Source organism: Grammomys surdaster, unplaced genomic scaffold (assembly GCF_004785775.1).
Source record: "Grammomys surdaster isolate TR1022 unplaced genomic scaffold, NIH_TR_1.0 274, whole genome shotgun sequence".
Lineage (NCBI taxonomy): Eukaryota > Metazoa > Chordata > Mammalia > Rodentia > Muridae > Grammomys > Grammomys surdaster.
The window spans coordinates 1,891,760-1,907,567 of record NW_021604715.1 but is presented as its reverse complement, the minus strand read 5'-3'; the positions used below and the strand labels follow the sequence as shown (position 1 = coordinate 1,907,567).

Here is a 15,808-nt window from a genome sequence, read left to right as displayed (position 1 = left end):
AAAGAAAGAAAGAAAGAAAGAAAGAAAGAAAGAAAGAAAGAAAGAAAAACAAAAACAGGGCTGGAGAGATGGCTCAGCAGTGAAGAGCACTCACTGACTGCTCTTCCAGAGGTCCTGAGTTCAATTCCCAGCAACCACATGGTGGCTCACAACTATCTGTAATGGGATCTGATGTCCTCTTCTGGTGTGTCTGAAGATAGTGACAGTGTACTCATATAAAATAAATAAATAAATAAATCTTTAAAAACAAAAACTGTATGTAAGTATGGATTTTTGCAGCACAGAAATATCTACAATATCTCCTAGCTAGACTACAGCAACAGACTAACGAGGAAGAATGAGCCACTTTTGCAGATGAAGAAAATGTAGGGGAATTGAAGAAGTCAAAATATTAGACTCCATTGACCCCAGTGTTCTTACCCCATGCTGCAGGCAACACTCCTTCTCAAGCAGTATTCTTACCATGGCACAGTTGGCTCACTAGGACTTGAAAACTCAGCCTCCTTCTCTGGGGCTGTAAGGCCTTTCTTTTTAAACTGTTGTCTTCCTCTTGGCTTCTGGTAAGAAGACACAAAAGTTGTTTTATATGCTACCAAATATATGTGGCATTGACACTCCATCTTTATTCAGAAAGAGCATGTCTTTGAGTTTTCACTGTTTTTGTCTAAGGCATTAGTAGCCTAGCCAAAGAGTTGAACTCATTTTAACAGTACTTCTTGTGTAGCAGTGGTCTGCTCATTTGTCTAACAGTACCAATGGCATATGGATTACATGTCCACAACAAGCTTCTATATGAAATTAAGATAAAGGTTAGTAATAGGTGTTTTAATTGGAAGGAGTCTTTTATCAATAAACAGTTCTCCATTACTGTCATGTGTCATGTCTCTTAAAACCTTGGTAAAAGTAGAGGGACAAATTCAATCTGAGAAGAGTAAGCAAAGAAAACGATTGGGATAGAGTTGAATTCTGCCTTCAGGGAGCTTACTATGCCATAAGTGACTTTAAATTCATCACAGGGACAATAGTAACACACTCTGGCATGCTGTACAAGCAAACTTAATATTTTTCTAAATAATGAAGACTAAGTATCATTTGTCATTTAGCATACTTTTCAGATATAGAGGAAATTCTTACTTTGAAACAGAAGCATATTTACATTTATGCTATGGTTCAGATGTGCTTTGTTTCCCTAAAGGTTTATTTGCTGGGAGCTAAATAACCAATGTGGTATTTAGTGGTGGTCAGGTGGCCTACTGAAATGCAGTAGGCTGGCCTATTTTCATGAATAGATTTTGGTTTTTAGCAGTGAGTTAGGCATCATATGCTTGGATTGAATCCAGTGAAAGCAAGTTTTTACAGAGCAAGTGTCTACCTCATGTGCTTGGATATATCATCCATGTGACTCATTCCCTTTTAATTATTAGTATATTATGTTAGCCGGAGAATCTGAGCCAAGATACCAGTGCTATGCTTCTTATAACCTCCAGCCATCAGAATAATGTGCCAATGTAACTTCATATCTATATATTATCCAGTATCCAGTATTTTGTTATAGTAATACAAAAAGGTCTATGACAATACCTGGTCCAGATTGTATATTATTATTTCTTTTTTCCCTAATTCTATGTTTAACAGCATTCATGTACCAGTAATGTATTCAATTCATTTAACAGTGTAAATGGTATATCGATTATATGTCAGTAACAAGGTAGCATGGATACAGCACTTCAAAAGTAGACAGTCTTCAAGGAAATATATTCTAGAAAATGCATGGAGTTCTCAAAATAAACATTTTATTTAAAATAATAAGAAAATGGATGTTTCAAACAAGAAAAGTACAATCTAATAGAGAGTTGGGGAGATAACACACACAGAATGAGACACACATGGTAACTCAATTAGATGTAGAAACAAAAGGAGAGTTACTGGAGATAAGGTTATCAGGGTAGGCTTTTCAAAGGAGGTTGCTCTTAAGATCTGAATGAGTAGGATCTGGTCATGTAAAGATTTTAGAGAAGTTCTCTGGAGATGAGATGAGAATCCAATGAAGTGAGCCATGAGCAGAGGGGTATTCCATGGGTAGTGGACTTTAAACCAATAACCAGAAAGTAATAGCATGAGGAGCCTGAGCTAGATGTGAGACTGGCATGACCAACTATCAAGAAGATGGGTAAGTTGGATAAGTTAGCACTGGAGACTAGGCTTATTCAAGATGGCATTGTCCTTGAAGCCATAGTGAATAATTTACTTTGTACTTAAGGACAATAGGAAGATAGCAACAGCACTCTTTGAGCAGAGGAATGGTAAACCCAATGGTTAAAAGAACCATTTTAAAGAGCTATGGACGCTCTTTATAAAAAGAGAATGGACAGAGTCAAGGTATAAATATGAGTGGCAGTCAGAAAAGTACAGTAGTAACTCAGAAAGAATGACAGTAGCTATCAGGATCACAGCATGGAGATCCTGGTAGTCTATTAGACTCATATTTGGAAAGTGAAGTGAAAAGGGCTCACTAATAGGCCAGATGGAAGGTGTGAGCTGACTCGTATCAGCAACATTATAACTAGAATGCACGTATCAAACCATCATTTAAGCAATGTGTAGATGGCAGAAAGAGGTTACTAAAAGCCAAATCACCATGGTTGCATTGTGTACCTGTGTGTGTGTATGGGGAGAGAGATGGGGGGGGAGATACACAAAGAGAGAGACAGAGAAAATGGAAAGTTAGTCAACATAAAGAAACATAAAGATAAAGGAGTAATTTTTCTCACTGAAGATAATCTGATTCACAGTTTGTGTCTATGCTTGACCAGAGGCAACATGTACTGTTTTCATTGACTGTATGAGAGCTCTTGACTTTGCGAAAATTGCTCCTGGAGCATACACTCTGGCACACATGAAGGCACCATGTCTCTCTTTGTCAAAGCCACTTGGTAGCTTCTGATGTAATAATGAATGTTACAGTGCTCCAGCAGAAAGCTGTTCCTGAGGCTGTTGAACTACTTGCACTAACTAACTGCACAGGTGCAAGAGCCAAGCACACATAACTGCAGCTGCCATTGTGGCTGAACACCCTGCCCTCGACTGGGCCTTTTGCACTTCACAGGTGGGAGGCCATTCTGAAAGCAAAGCCATCCCACAGGCTCTGGGCTGGAGCACAATTTGTTTCCTTTGTGGAACTAGCCACAGAGAAATCCTTCATGTATGCTCCCAGATTCAGTTTCAAGTGGTTGTAGAGTGCTGACACGTAGCATGGAAGTGATACTGTTGGAACATTCTGGAATTTCAAAGCACCATCTGATGGGACAGATGCAGAGAAAGCAGAGGTTAAATAAAGGAGATTTGCCTCAGAGTGGAAAAGAAGATTAGACATTTATTTTTTACTTTATGTTTTTAATCTTTTATGTATACTCTAATATTTTTATACATGTATAATATGTTTTGATCATTATGTGTCCAATTGTCCTCATCTAACTCCCCTGTACTCCCATGCAATAACATGTAGCTTTCTTTAGATCTCCCACCTAGTCAAATTAGTCCTGCCCATATGAGGATGGTGGGGGGACTATGGCCTCATCCTAAAGAAAAATGGCTTTCTTTCCCTTAGCTACTACAGATAGATTCTCATCTAAGAGTGGGGCTCCTTGGACTTTTCTGCTCTATTCATGTTCAAATTTTGTCTGGCTTAAATTTGTGCAAGTCTTGTGCTGGAAACTTCAGCTACAGTGACTTCATGAGTACAACAGCCATATCATGCCTGCAAGACAAGAGTTTCCAGCACTCTTTCCCACCATCTGAGTCTTACATTCTGTGCCTTCTGCTTCTACTCCCTCTTTCTTGATGTTCCCAGAGTGAACATGTGTGCGTATTCAAGCATGTGGGTATGATATGTATGTGTATGCAAGCTTGTGGGTGTGATATGTGTCCTATTTAGGGCAGAACACTCACAGTCACAAATTCTCATCTGTTTGACCAGCTGTAAGTCTGTGTACTAACCATTTCTCATTGCAAAAAGCAGCTTTGCTGATCAGGGTTGATAATAGCATGGATCCCTGGATATAGACACAAATATTTAGAGGGCAATTTTACAAAATGACCTTTTAGGAAAATAACAATAGTAGGTTCCCTCCATACATATGCTCAGGGCTTTAGATCAGGCCTGAACTTTCACATATAAAGCATGCCTCAAGTCCAACCATAAAGCCATTGGCAGCATCCCTGACAGCCATGGCATAATGACAGGTCAGTGATGTACCTTGCACGTACGATGCTGGAGAAGACAATGGATGTCTTTTATCCCTCAGTTACTTGCATAGTGGAACCTAGCCTTGAATATCATCTTATTTCACTTTAGAATACATGTAGAAGTAAGGAAACTCAAAAAGGGCCAGGATGGATTGTGATGGCAATTCTTGGTGTCAACTTGACTGCATCTGGAATTACCTAAAATCCTGACATACTGGGTACAGTTGTGAGAGGTTTTTCTTAACTAAATCATTTGAAATAGAAGAGCCAACTTTAATCTGGATCTTTTGAGATAGGAAGCTCTACATTTAATCTGGGATATACCTTCTGATAGCAGCTTGTATAAAGGACATGGAAGAAGGAAGCTCATGCTTTGACTGCTTGCCCTCCCTCTGGCGGACAAGTCCATTCTTTCACTGGCATTATGGTCTACTTGTTCAGAATTTTAGAATATATTGGAGATCAGGTGAGACGTCCAGCCTTATGGACTAAATAACTACTGAAATCTTAGACTTTCTATAAGTAGACAGCCATTGTTGAACTAGCTGGATTATAGCCTGTAAGCTACTCTAATAAATCATAAATATATACATTCTATCAGTTCTGTTTCTCTATAGAACCCTGACTAATACACGGAAGAAAAATGCATTAAGGAATGGTGCATAGTAAAACAAAAAAAAGCGTAAAACTAAAGTAGAGAGGGTGTCAATAGGGGAAGAGTAGTTTAAGAAAGAGAATGAGCAACTGAGAAAAAACAAAGGGGTAAAACCAGGGTAAAGTAAATAAATCAAAATGAAATGTGTATTAAAAGGCATACAGAAACCTACTCTCCTGCATCCAAAGTAAAATATGTAATTCGATGTGGTATGAAAGAATTGAGGGAACACACAGCATTAAAGGTTTAAGTGGAGATGCAGTTGGGTAGATGAGGGGTGAGAAGGGCGTTGAGAAGTAGGTTGTCAAACTTAATATATGAAAGGCTATGAAATCCCACTACTTTGTAAATTAGTTACACGCTGTCATTTTAAAAATGAATTTGGATGGCTCAGTGGATAAAGATGCTTGCCGTCAAGCCTTATAAACCTGAACGCCATACTCAGGAACAATGAGGTTGAAAGAAGGAACTGATTCTCACAAGTTTTCTTCTGACCTCCACACATAAAGCATGTAATGTGTGTGAAGACACACACAAGAAGTAAATAAGTTATTAAATAATATATGGATAGATATAGATGAGAGAGAGAGAGAGAGAGAGAGAGAGAGAGAGAGAGAGAGAGAGAGATTGGAAGGTGTTTGAATGGAGCACCCTGCATGGGTGGCAGTGCTGGATAAGAAGGTATGGTATTGAAGATCTCAAGGCCAGGCATGTGATAACTCCCTAGGAGTTATTGGTTATGGTAGCCACAGAGGTCTCCAAAACACAGGCTACTGCCATTGCTCATGATAATCCACTATAACTAGATAGTAAGATCCTATTGTTGCAAAATACAGAGAAATCATTTTCAAACTGCTGGGCAAATCTTGCTCCTGGCTAGATTACACAGTGCTATAGTTGCTCATTTTTTTTTGTCATACTCTATTGAAACTTTCCTCTCCAATGACTCTGTATCTCAGACCTGTCTTGCTCATTATCAATAGACTCACTGCTACCTGGGTGGTTTCAGGAAAATATTGTGGAATTAGGAATGGACAAATGGACCTAAGTCAACTCCAGAGTCCGCCAGCTAATCCACGTTGTCAATATTTGTGTCAGTAACATGGCATTGCCATGTTACCTCTTTATGTGTTTGATACCTGGTTTGCTCACAGTCAGACTACAGCTTTACACTGTGAGTGGAGCATGTGGCTCAGGAGAAATGATCAGTAACTAGGAGGAAGCTAGCGCACTGCTTCAAACAGTTGCTTTGACTGCTATGTTTTCTTACTCAGTTGCCTAATCTTGTGTGTGTGTGTATGTGTGTGTGTGTGTGTGTGTGTGTGTGTGCATCTATGTTTGAAGGCCAAAGGTCAATACTGTCTTCCTTTATCACTCTCTCTATTGTTTTTGTGGCAGGGTATCTCTCTGAGTGTAAAACTCATTGATTTGGGTAGATTGTGTTGCCATTGAGCTCTGAAGTCTGCCTGTTCCCACCCCACCATCCCCATGGTTACAGACAATTCCATAGCTCCTCAGCTTTTGGTCCATTTATTTATTTATTTATTTATTTATTTATTTATTTATTTACCTTACTTCCCGATTGCAGCCCCCTTCTTCATATCCCCCTCATACAGCTCTTCCCCCACCTCCTTCCCTTCTCTGAAATTGGGGAGTCCCCCCAGGTACCAACCCACGCTGGCACATGAAATCACTGCAGGACTAAACACCCCCCTCCCCTGCCCATATATAGCAGATGTACCCCTTGTTCTTCATGCAAGTTCCCCAACAACTGGAATGGGGGCCGTCCCTGACTCTGTTGCCTGCCTGATGACCCTGTTCCCCTAACTGGACTGCCTTGGCTGGCTCCTCAGCTTTTTTGTACATAGATATTACAGATTCTAAACTCAGGTCTTTATGCTTGCGTTGCAAGCATTTTTACTCAGTAAGTAATTCCCCCCACCCCCAGCCACATTCAGTTGCCTCGTTTCATTCTTATGTATTGCCACCAGAATAAATAGAAAAGCATATTAATGCCTGTAGACACAATTATGTCCTTCTCCTGAGCTATGGCCATCAGCCTGAAACCTGAGAAACTAGAGCGATATGCAAGGTTATCTCTCCTGACTCTCCTTTTAGTCACCTCCAGAGTAGGAGTAAAAAAGCCAGAACAGTTGTTTGATGTCATGAATTCAAAAATACCCAACTGATTGACTCAATGTTTTCACTACTTATATAATCAGTACTCATGTGGAATCAGCATCTGTTCTTTCCATAGGTATCAGGCTCTTTGTCACCTCTCAAATGCTCCCCTTTAAAAGATTATAAACATTTGACACCTTAAATCAACCCTCTCTGGAGATTCTCTCCAGTGATGCTCTAGCCCTCCCTCTGCCTTGGCAGCTGTGTGCCCCCAAAGATTTTCATTCTAATCAAGGCTGAAATCCATTTTGAATTTTCACACAAGCAAACATGGGACCGTGTGGATCAGCAAATACTATTTTTCCAGTCATTCCTGATTGGATGTTGCATTGCAGGTTTCATAGACTTCCCAAAGTATCACTAAGCTAAACAATGACACTGAATAAGACCTCACATCAGACAAAGGCATATCAAGGGGCAGCACAAGATGTCCTGTATGTTGGTTCAACTAGAGAAGTGATTTAGGAAAGGCTGACTCTCCAGGCTTCGAAAACTAGGGATAGCACAAAAGAAAATAAGAGAAAACACAGAGGAGATCTGAGCTAATATCTACAGAAAAAGAAATGTCCATTGCAGATGGATTTGTTATCCTTTCTAAACATCTGTGTATGGGAAGCTGTCAATGTTGCACTCTTCAGTCTGGCATATAATCTACAGTATACAACCGTGTAGTTTTAAATTTTCTTTTAACAAATCAATGAAATGCATAATAGTTCCATGTCTAATAGCATAATTCAATGAGTTAAAAGTATAATAGCTGTGCTCCTGGGTAGCATAACCATAAGTGAGCTACTGAGTCTTTCCCAATGAGTGGAAAAAAAAGAGTGGTTTTATACCAACCACTTCTACTTCCTATTATAATACAATTCTTCCTGTCACCAGCAGCCTGAAATTATAAAGAGCAAAACATTTAATGAACATGCTCTCATTAAACGATGCATATCCAGTAAGGCTGGGGGAGAGAAAGCCAAGACTCACAGTTTGAATGGTCCTAGAACAACCTTAACAGCAGCTTGTTAACAATCAGACTGAGGAGTACTACACTGTTTCAGCAATTTGGAAGCAATTTATTTTATTTATTCTCACCACTGCACTTTTTGGACCTATAATATATTCCATCCATCAGAATGCTTTATCTCAGCTGGAAAACATGAATTCTTATTTTGGCTTCTAAAACTCCAATTCTTTACTCAATTCTAAGTGCCTTTAAAAATTGAAATACTCATGGTTGACATTTATTCTTATAGGTAAAATACATAGTTATATTCATATTTCAGAAGTGTGCATTTAAATTCATACCCAGAAAAAATAAATGAGAAAAAATAAATAATATGAAATTCACACCTTGTCAAGTGTATAATTGAAAATGAAAACTTTCCTCCATTCCTTTGCTTTCAGCTTGCATATCAAGCTCTCTTATTTACTGTCTATCATAAATATACTCTAGTTCCACATCTGTAAAGACCGAATGGCACTGCTACAGGATGTTTTATTTAACATTGGTATTATTCTATCAGAATAATCCAATTTGTAGTTCTCATTTCTGGCTAAGAGGAATAAAGATGTTTGAGCTTGAATTTGTAAGGATGGATACATATTGAAAGTTCCCTGAGGAAAGTAACTATATAAAAAGCATGGAGTAAACGTCATCAGATGATCTGCTTTTGACAGAATGAACGCGTATTTGGTTCCTTTAATTTTTGGTAGTAAAACTGTGACAATATGCAGAATAACTGAACACTTTATCAAGTGTTTACTTAGCAAGTGGGTATGATATAGTGTTATAGACTAGACCAAATTGCAGCATATACTTACACACATCTATCTAATGATTACAGAAATACAAGTTTGGGGTATCTGTTCATATCTAACCCAGTGATGGAGTAAGAACTATGAAAGAAAGTTCTCTTCTGCTTGATTATTCTGTAATTATTTTTGCAGAAATTTTTCATAGAAAACCCTACATAAAAATGTATCCTGACAGCCGGGCGGTGGTGGCGCACGCCTTTAATCCCAGCACTTGGGAGGCAGAGGCAGGCGGATTTCTGAGTTCGAGAGTTCGAGGCTAGCCTGGTCTACAGCGTGAGTTCCAGGACAGCCAGGGCTACACAGAGAAACCCTGTCTCGAAAAACCAAAAAAAAAAAAAAAAAAAATGTATCCTGACAATGAGTGGTGCGACATAGCAAATTATCCCCAAAGATGAGCCCCCAAAACCAAGTGGTCAGCCCTAAAAACATACTTAAAATATATACATAGAAGTGATGCTAGATGAACTCAGCACATTATGTGTGTGTTTACAGAAAAAGGCCACGAATTTGAGATGGAACAAGAGAGGAGACAGGAGGAGCTGGAGGGAGGAGAGAGAGAAGAGAAACCACTTAAATACAACATTCATATATGAAATTTTAAAAAACTACAGAAGAAAAAATGTGGCCCAAAAAACAAACACACACAAAAAAATCATTCTGAGTTCTGATAGAAATTGTTCAAGTTACACATGAATAAATATGCATTGCTTTTATTTCAATACATAACCTCTGTCTATATTAGTATCACTAAGATAACATCCTATAGAATATATACATACACTTGAAACCAAGATGTCAAATTTGGTGTTTTATGGGTGGTAACCAAAGTTTCAGAATGGCAAGTGACAAAGTAATGTTTATTGAACTACAACAAGTAGGTTGTTGGTAGGTAGATAAATGTATACATATATTCATAGAAATAATAATAGACTAACGATAGATAAATGCATTTTTACATATACATATATAGAATAGAGAGAAAAAGAGAGAGAGAGATACAAACACAAGTTATAAAATACAGTACTGGGGACAAGACATATAAACTGGATTAGATTCAGATTTTCAAAAAGCATCAAGCAACAGTGCCTGAGTCTGTGCCTACGAGTTTACCAAACTAGTTTGCCTAAATTCACAAGTGAATTTAATGAAAGAGGCACTTGACTCCCTGCCACCTTTGTTTGACCAAAACCACCTGTTAAGACACTTATGCAAAGCCTTGCTTTCCTGCTCTTCTCACTTTCCCTTTCTACAGCTCTGCTCAGTTGGCATCTCCAAGCAGCATTTACTGGTTCAATTGTTTTCTCAATTGTGATTGGAGCTAAGGAAGAACCATTTGTTCCCCAGGACACACATTTTCCTGGGATTGAGAGAGTTACAGTAATCGACTGAGCTGATGGATGCCCTGGGCAGAATCACTGGAAGGTCCCCAAGGAACAGATTAAACTCCTGAGCATCCCAAGAAATCTGCCACAATCTAAAACTCCATGAGCTGCTAGTTTGGCATTCATTCCACCATTTCATAGCCAACACTCTGCTTCTGAGCTAAAGAACTGAAATACTCATTCAGCCATAATTTCTCTTGAGACTAGCCAATAATCTGACGTGGACCAAGCCAACCCACAATTCTTTAAGAAACAACCACTCAATGGCAATGTACTGTTCATGTTACTCTGAGCTAAATACCTTGATTTTGAAATGTGTGATGAAAAGGGAAATTCAATTGTGCAATTTTTAATTGAGATGTGCTCATTTCCATTTTAATCGTTAATACAGATCTCTATAGAGAACAACACATCCATGGGAAAGAGCAGGAAAAACCCAAGAGTACATGCCTAGAAGACTCACTGGCTTTCTTTAAGCATGAGATACCCACTGTCTTCCACAAGATGGCAGGCAGTTTTCATTTTACTATTGGTGATCAAGAGGAAATTGTTCCATTCTCAAATGACAACAACCCCAGGTAGCTAGGGTGACATTTGCTTTACATTATGATACACACTAATTAATCATTAGTGATCCCAGAAGTAAGTCTGCTAAAAATCCTTTGCAATGGCTTTTCCCAGCAGGGGCTTTCAATATTGATACTATTACATGCACATATGTTCAGCCAGTATATGTTCTAGCCATGGTTTTAAGCTTTTAGGGTATTTTAATTAATATTACCTCGATTAATATTTATGTCTCATTCAGAAGGGGAAACAGCAAAGCTAGTAAAATCAAAACAGGAAGGAAAAACAATAAACAGGGCTTCACAGAGCTGAAAGCAGCTGCCAACCTTTCAGCATGAGGCACCTCTGCCTTCAGGCATCTGACATCTTCAGCTTTGTCTCAGGCTTACCTTTCAGTTACTAAAAAATAACCATCTGCTTAAAAAACCAAACAATCCAAAACCTTGGCTGGCACTGCTACTGGACACAGCTTGTACCCTTATGATATCAAAGCATAAAAGTTAAAACAAAAACAAACAAACACACACATACACAAACCCCAGGAACTCATATATTCCAAATTGGCCTTATCGTAGCCGAGGCTGATACGTAGCTGAGGCTAAATTTGCACTCTGGATCCTCCTGCCTCTACCCTTGCCAGTGTTTGGATGGCACACATATACTAACATGCCTAGTTGTATGCAGTCCTGAAGAAGAAACTCAGAACTTCATGTGTGAGAGATAACTATTTACTCAACGAACTGAACTATCGTTCTTTGTCCGCTCAACTGACGAGATATGCTCATATTCCTTCTAACGTGGGCATGATTCCTTTGTAAAAGCTTCGTTGTGCTAAGCAAGTGTGATGGGCCTCAGCTGTGATCCAAGCTGTAGAAGGCACTGATTGAGACCCCTTGCCTACAAAAAGGCTTTCAGAAGAGCTCCATCAGCCATCTGAGCAGCCACAGCTGGCCTAGTTTCGGCCACCACCTAAAGCTGGACCAGAACAAAATTACCTACCTGTGTCCATTCTATTGGTGGTGGACACTGCGAGTTTTAGACTCTTACCTTGCTCACAATTATAACTGGCTTCATCTCACTCAGTCTGAGTACATGCACATCCTACTCCATGCTAGTTCGTCTCTTGAATTTTTCCTTTTTCTTTTTCTTTTTTTTAGAACATCTGAATTTTTTAATCCTTCTTTACACGTTACCTAGACCACTTTTGATTAAGAAAACTGTAGAAAGTTAGTTAACTGCCACAAGCAGATGCCAGTTGGTGGCACGTGTCAATTTCCACAGAGTCCTGCTTTGCGGGGTGTCTGAATGCACTGCTCGGGGTCTCTGCTCAAACTTGCTGGAATCACTCATGGCAGATTTTAGTCCACAGGTCGCTTTTCCCCATATTTCTTTGTAAACTCTTCAGCATTCTTACAGAATTTTTTACGGTCCTTAGAGTATTCTTCAGCTAGGTCAGCCCAGAGTGGGTGCTCAGGCTGGGGGTCATTCACCAGTGCTATGAGGGACTGGATTACTTGGTCAGTCTTGGTGGCTGGCTTCCAGTTTTCAGCACTAATTACTGGCAGACACACCTGCCCCTTCTCATCGATGTTAGGGTGGTAGATCTTTGTTTTAAATGTGATCTTGGGTGGTTTGAATGGATACTCTGCTGGAAAGTTGATTTCAATTCTGAAGGCTCCCTTATCATATGGAGGGTTGTCAGGAACAATAAGCCCTTGCCAAGTCAATAAATTAGCTTCATCAACCTGGATGTTGCGGAAGTTTTTCATTCCACATTTGCGGATCTCTTCGAGTTCCTTCATCAGCCTCCTGCTGGCCGCCATCTTGGATCTGCTGCTGCTGCTTTCCCCGAACTTTTTCTTTTATTCTTTCACTGTGACTTAGCTTTCCCTCCCTCACAACAGTGTTTTCCGAACTATAATGTGCACAGGAGTCACCTGGTGATCTTGCTCGAGTTCAAATGAAAGCTCAGTAGGACAGCAGAGGAGCCTGAGAGTGTTGTTCTAAGGAGTTCTCAGATGAACCTAGAGCATGTCGGTCCACTGGTCACACTGAACTTAGTAAAATCTCTGGGAATTTCTTTTTTGTCTACATATTTTTTTTAGTGCACATATGCTGCAATAGAGGAGTCTGGCAGGAATTTCCTAATCCCATTTTGACTAGTCTGGAGCTCTTTCCACCAAGAACTCCTCTTTTGAAGGCCTCCTCATCCAACTCACAAGCTAAACTGTCTTTACTGTCATCACTAGATCTCCATCTCAGACATTTCATTGCATTCCAGAAAGTTCTGGAACCCAGGTTGGCATTTCCTTTCTACCATATCTTATTGAAGTTTCTCGATCTCAGTTACTTTTCTATTGTTTTGACTTGGATTTATCTTCCAAAGTCTGTTTTAACAAATTATAGCATTCCAATACATTCCCTCTTAGCTTTTCCTGTATAGACTTTTTTCTTTTTTTATTGGTTATTTTATTTATTTACATTTCAAATGTTATCCCCCATCCAAGTTTCCTTTCCAAAAAACCCTTACCCCGTCCCCCATCCCCCCTGCTTCTATGAGGGTGCTCCCTTACCCAGCCACTCACTCCCACCTCCCCGCTCTAGCATTCCCCTACACTGGGGTATCTAGCCTTCACTGGACCAAGGGTCTTTGCTCCCATTGATACCCAACAAGGCCATCCTCTGCTACATGTGCGGCTGGAGCCATGGGTCCCTCCATGTGTACTCTTTGGTTGGTGGTTTAGTCCCTGAGAGCTCTGGGGGATCTGGTTGGTTGATATTGTTGTTCTTCCTATGGAGTTGCAAACGCCTTCAGCTCCTTTAGTCCTTTCTCTAACTCCTCCTTTGGAGTTCTCACGTGCAGTCCGATGTTTGGCTGTAAGCATCTGCATCTGTGTTGGTCAGGCTCCGGCAAAGCCTCTCAGGAGACCCTTTGAATCTACCTTGATGTGTTTCAGAGTTTTCAGTTCTGATGCTTTACTTATCCGTTGGGTTTTATTGCCACACAGTATACATTCTCACATCTCCCTTGTGGTGATCTAACCTAACCAACAGTGGTCTCAAGGATTTTACTTCCTGCTCTTCATGGAACGACCTACATTTTATTACTGAACATTCTTCAAGGTGCTGGGAATGAAACCTGGGACTTCACACACGTGAAAGCAAGCTCTCTAACACTACCACCAGCCAACATCCACAGCCTTAGAAACTTTCAAAATTGATGCCCACGTTGTTTTTTCCAAATCATCCATTCTCTCTTAAATTCCCTGTAAATGTGTGCCATCCCATAAATCAGTGGCAAACTTAAGGTGTGCTCTCTACCTTTATCGTTTTTAATTTCCACCACTCTGTGGTGAAAACATTTTCTGCTCATCACCCTGGCTCTCTATTTATTTATTTATTTGTTTATTTATTTATTTATTTTTCACAAATCACCAGCATTTATTTCCTGGGCCTAAGTATCAGTCTCTTGGTACAAAGGGCAAAGAATTGGTCAGTTAGTTTTGAGTCCAAATCCTTTCCCAAAACTGGATCTGTGAGGCTCCGTGAGGGAACTTAGAGCCGCATAGGTCATCAGAACTGAGCTTTAAACGGCTTTCAAAACAAAACCAAAAACCAAAACAGAAAAAAAAGTGATTGTCAGCTCCCCTCTCTCTGAAAAAGTTATGTTTTTTAAAAATGTAAAAGAGGCTTTAAAAAAGGGCTAGGAAGATCTTCCCGACAGATGGCTAGCTGGAGGGGTGAGTGGCTGACGGGACAGTCCCTGTCCAGGACAGTCCCTATCCAGTGTCTTCGAAGTGTACCTGGGCACCGTGGGGAGGTGGGGAGGAGTGGAGCCTGTGGTGTGTGTGGAGGGCTTTGCTGGAGTGGGGGCCACAGAGGACTCCCTGATCCTCTCAGTCAGCCTGACTGGCCAGGGCTCCAGTCCAGGAGGTACAGCAGGTCTCTTCTAGCCTGTAGGACACAGGCAGACTCAGGACGAGGTGTTCAAGTCATTGCTCTAGGGCTGGCTGCTGGCTTCTTTGTCTGGGGTACTTCCCTCTGCCTGTCCTTCTGTCCCAACTGCGAGCTCGCCCATGTCTCCAGCGAGGTTCCGCACGCTCATGGCCTCTGAGTCACCCTGGATGTCAGGGACTGCATTCCGACGGCCTGTTCGGTCGCAGGAGATGAAGTCCGAGTAGGAGGACTCGACTTCCATCATGCCTGTTGCATTGCTCCTCAGGCCTAGTTTAATTTCGTTTTCCTGCTTGCATCTCTTCAGACTTTTCACTCTTGATTAACCAGTGTAGAAGGTAGTCTGTAGTCCAACTCTCCAACAATGGTCAGCTGTGAATGGGAAGTCCAAGAACCTAGCAGTTGCTCAGTCCCACAAGGCAAGCAGGCAAAGAAGAGACCATCTTCCTTCTTCCAATGTCCTTATGTAGGCCTGCCGCCTGGTCGCCTCACGGAGCCCAGGCCGCCGGCACGAGCGCCTCCCGGGGGCTGCCTGGCGCCCGCAGCCAGCCGCCGAACCGTTCTCTATTCTATTTATTTTTATCTTCTACCATGATTAATCACTTCATCAAGCTTTTTTTCGTGTTTTTATTGGATATTTTATTTACATTTCAGATGTTATCCCCTTACCCCATTTTTAATCAAACTTTTAATGTCAGTGTCTCAAAGGCTATATATGCCCCTATGTCTTTGTTTCATGCTCTGCATTTTCTATTTTATCCGTTTTCTTCCTGGACTATAATAAACATTCTTATAAATGTAAAACAAATTACTGCATTTGTTTTGATATTTTTAAGGCAGTATCTCGCTATGTATCCTTGGCTGTCCTGGAACTCACTATGTAGATCAAGTGGGTCTCAAACTCACAAAGATCTTCTTGCCTCCTAAAAGCTAAGATTACAAGTGTGTGCCACCATGCTCATTCTAAAATAATACTTTTAAGTAAAAGTAATTCTCTTGATTTAAATATTTGTCA

The 15,808-nt window shown here is 40.4% G+C and overlaps 2 pseudogenes; both read right to left on the bottom strand.

Annotated features, from left to right (window-relative positions):
• Nucleotides 1-12,106: 12,106 nt before the first annotated feature.
• On the bottom strand, nucleotides 12,107-12,662 carry LOC114628951 (annotated as a pseudogene).
• A 2,024-nt stretch (nucleotides 12,663-14,686) lies between these two features.
• LOC114628957 lies at nucleotides 14,687-15,072 on the bottom strand (annotated as a pseudogene).
• Nucleotides 15,073-15,808: the final 736 nt, after the last annotated feature.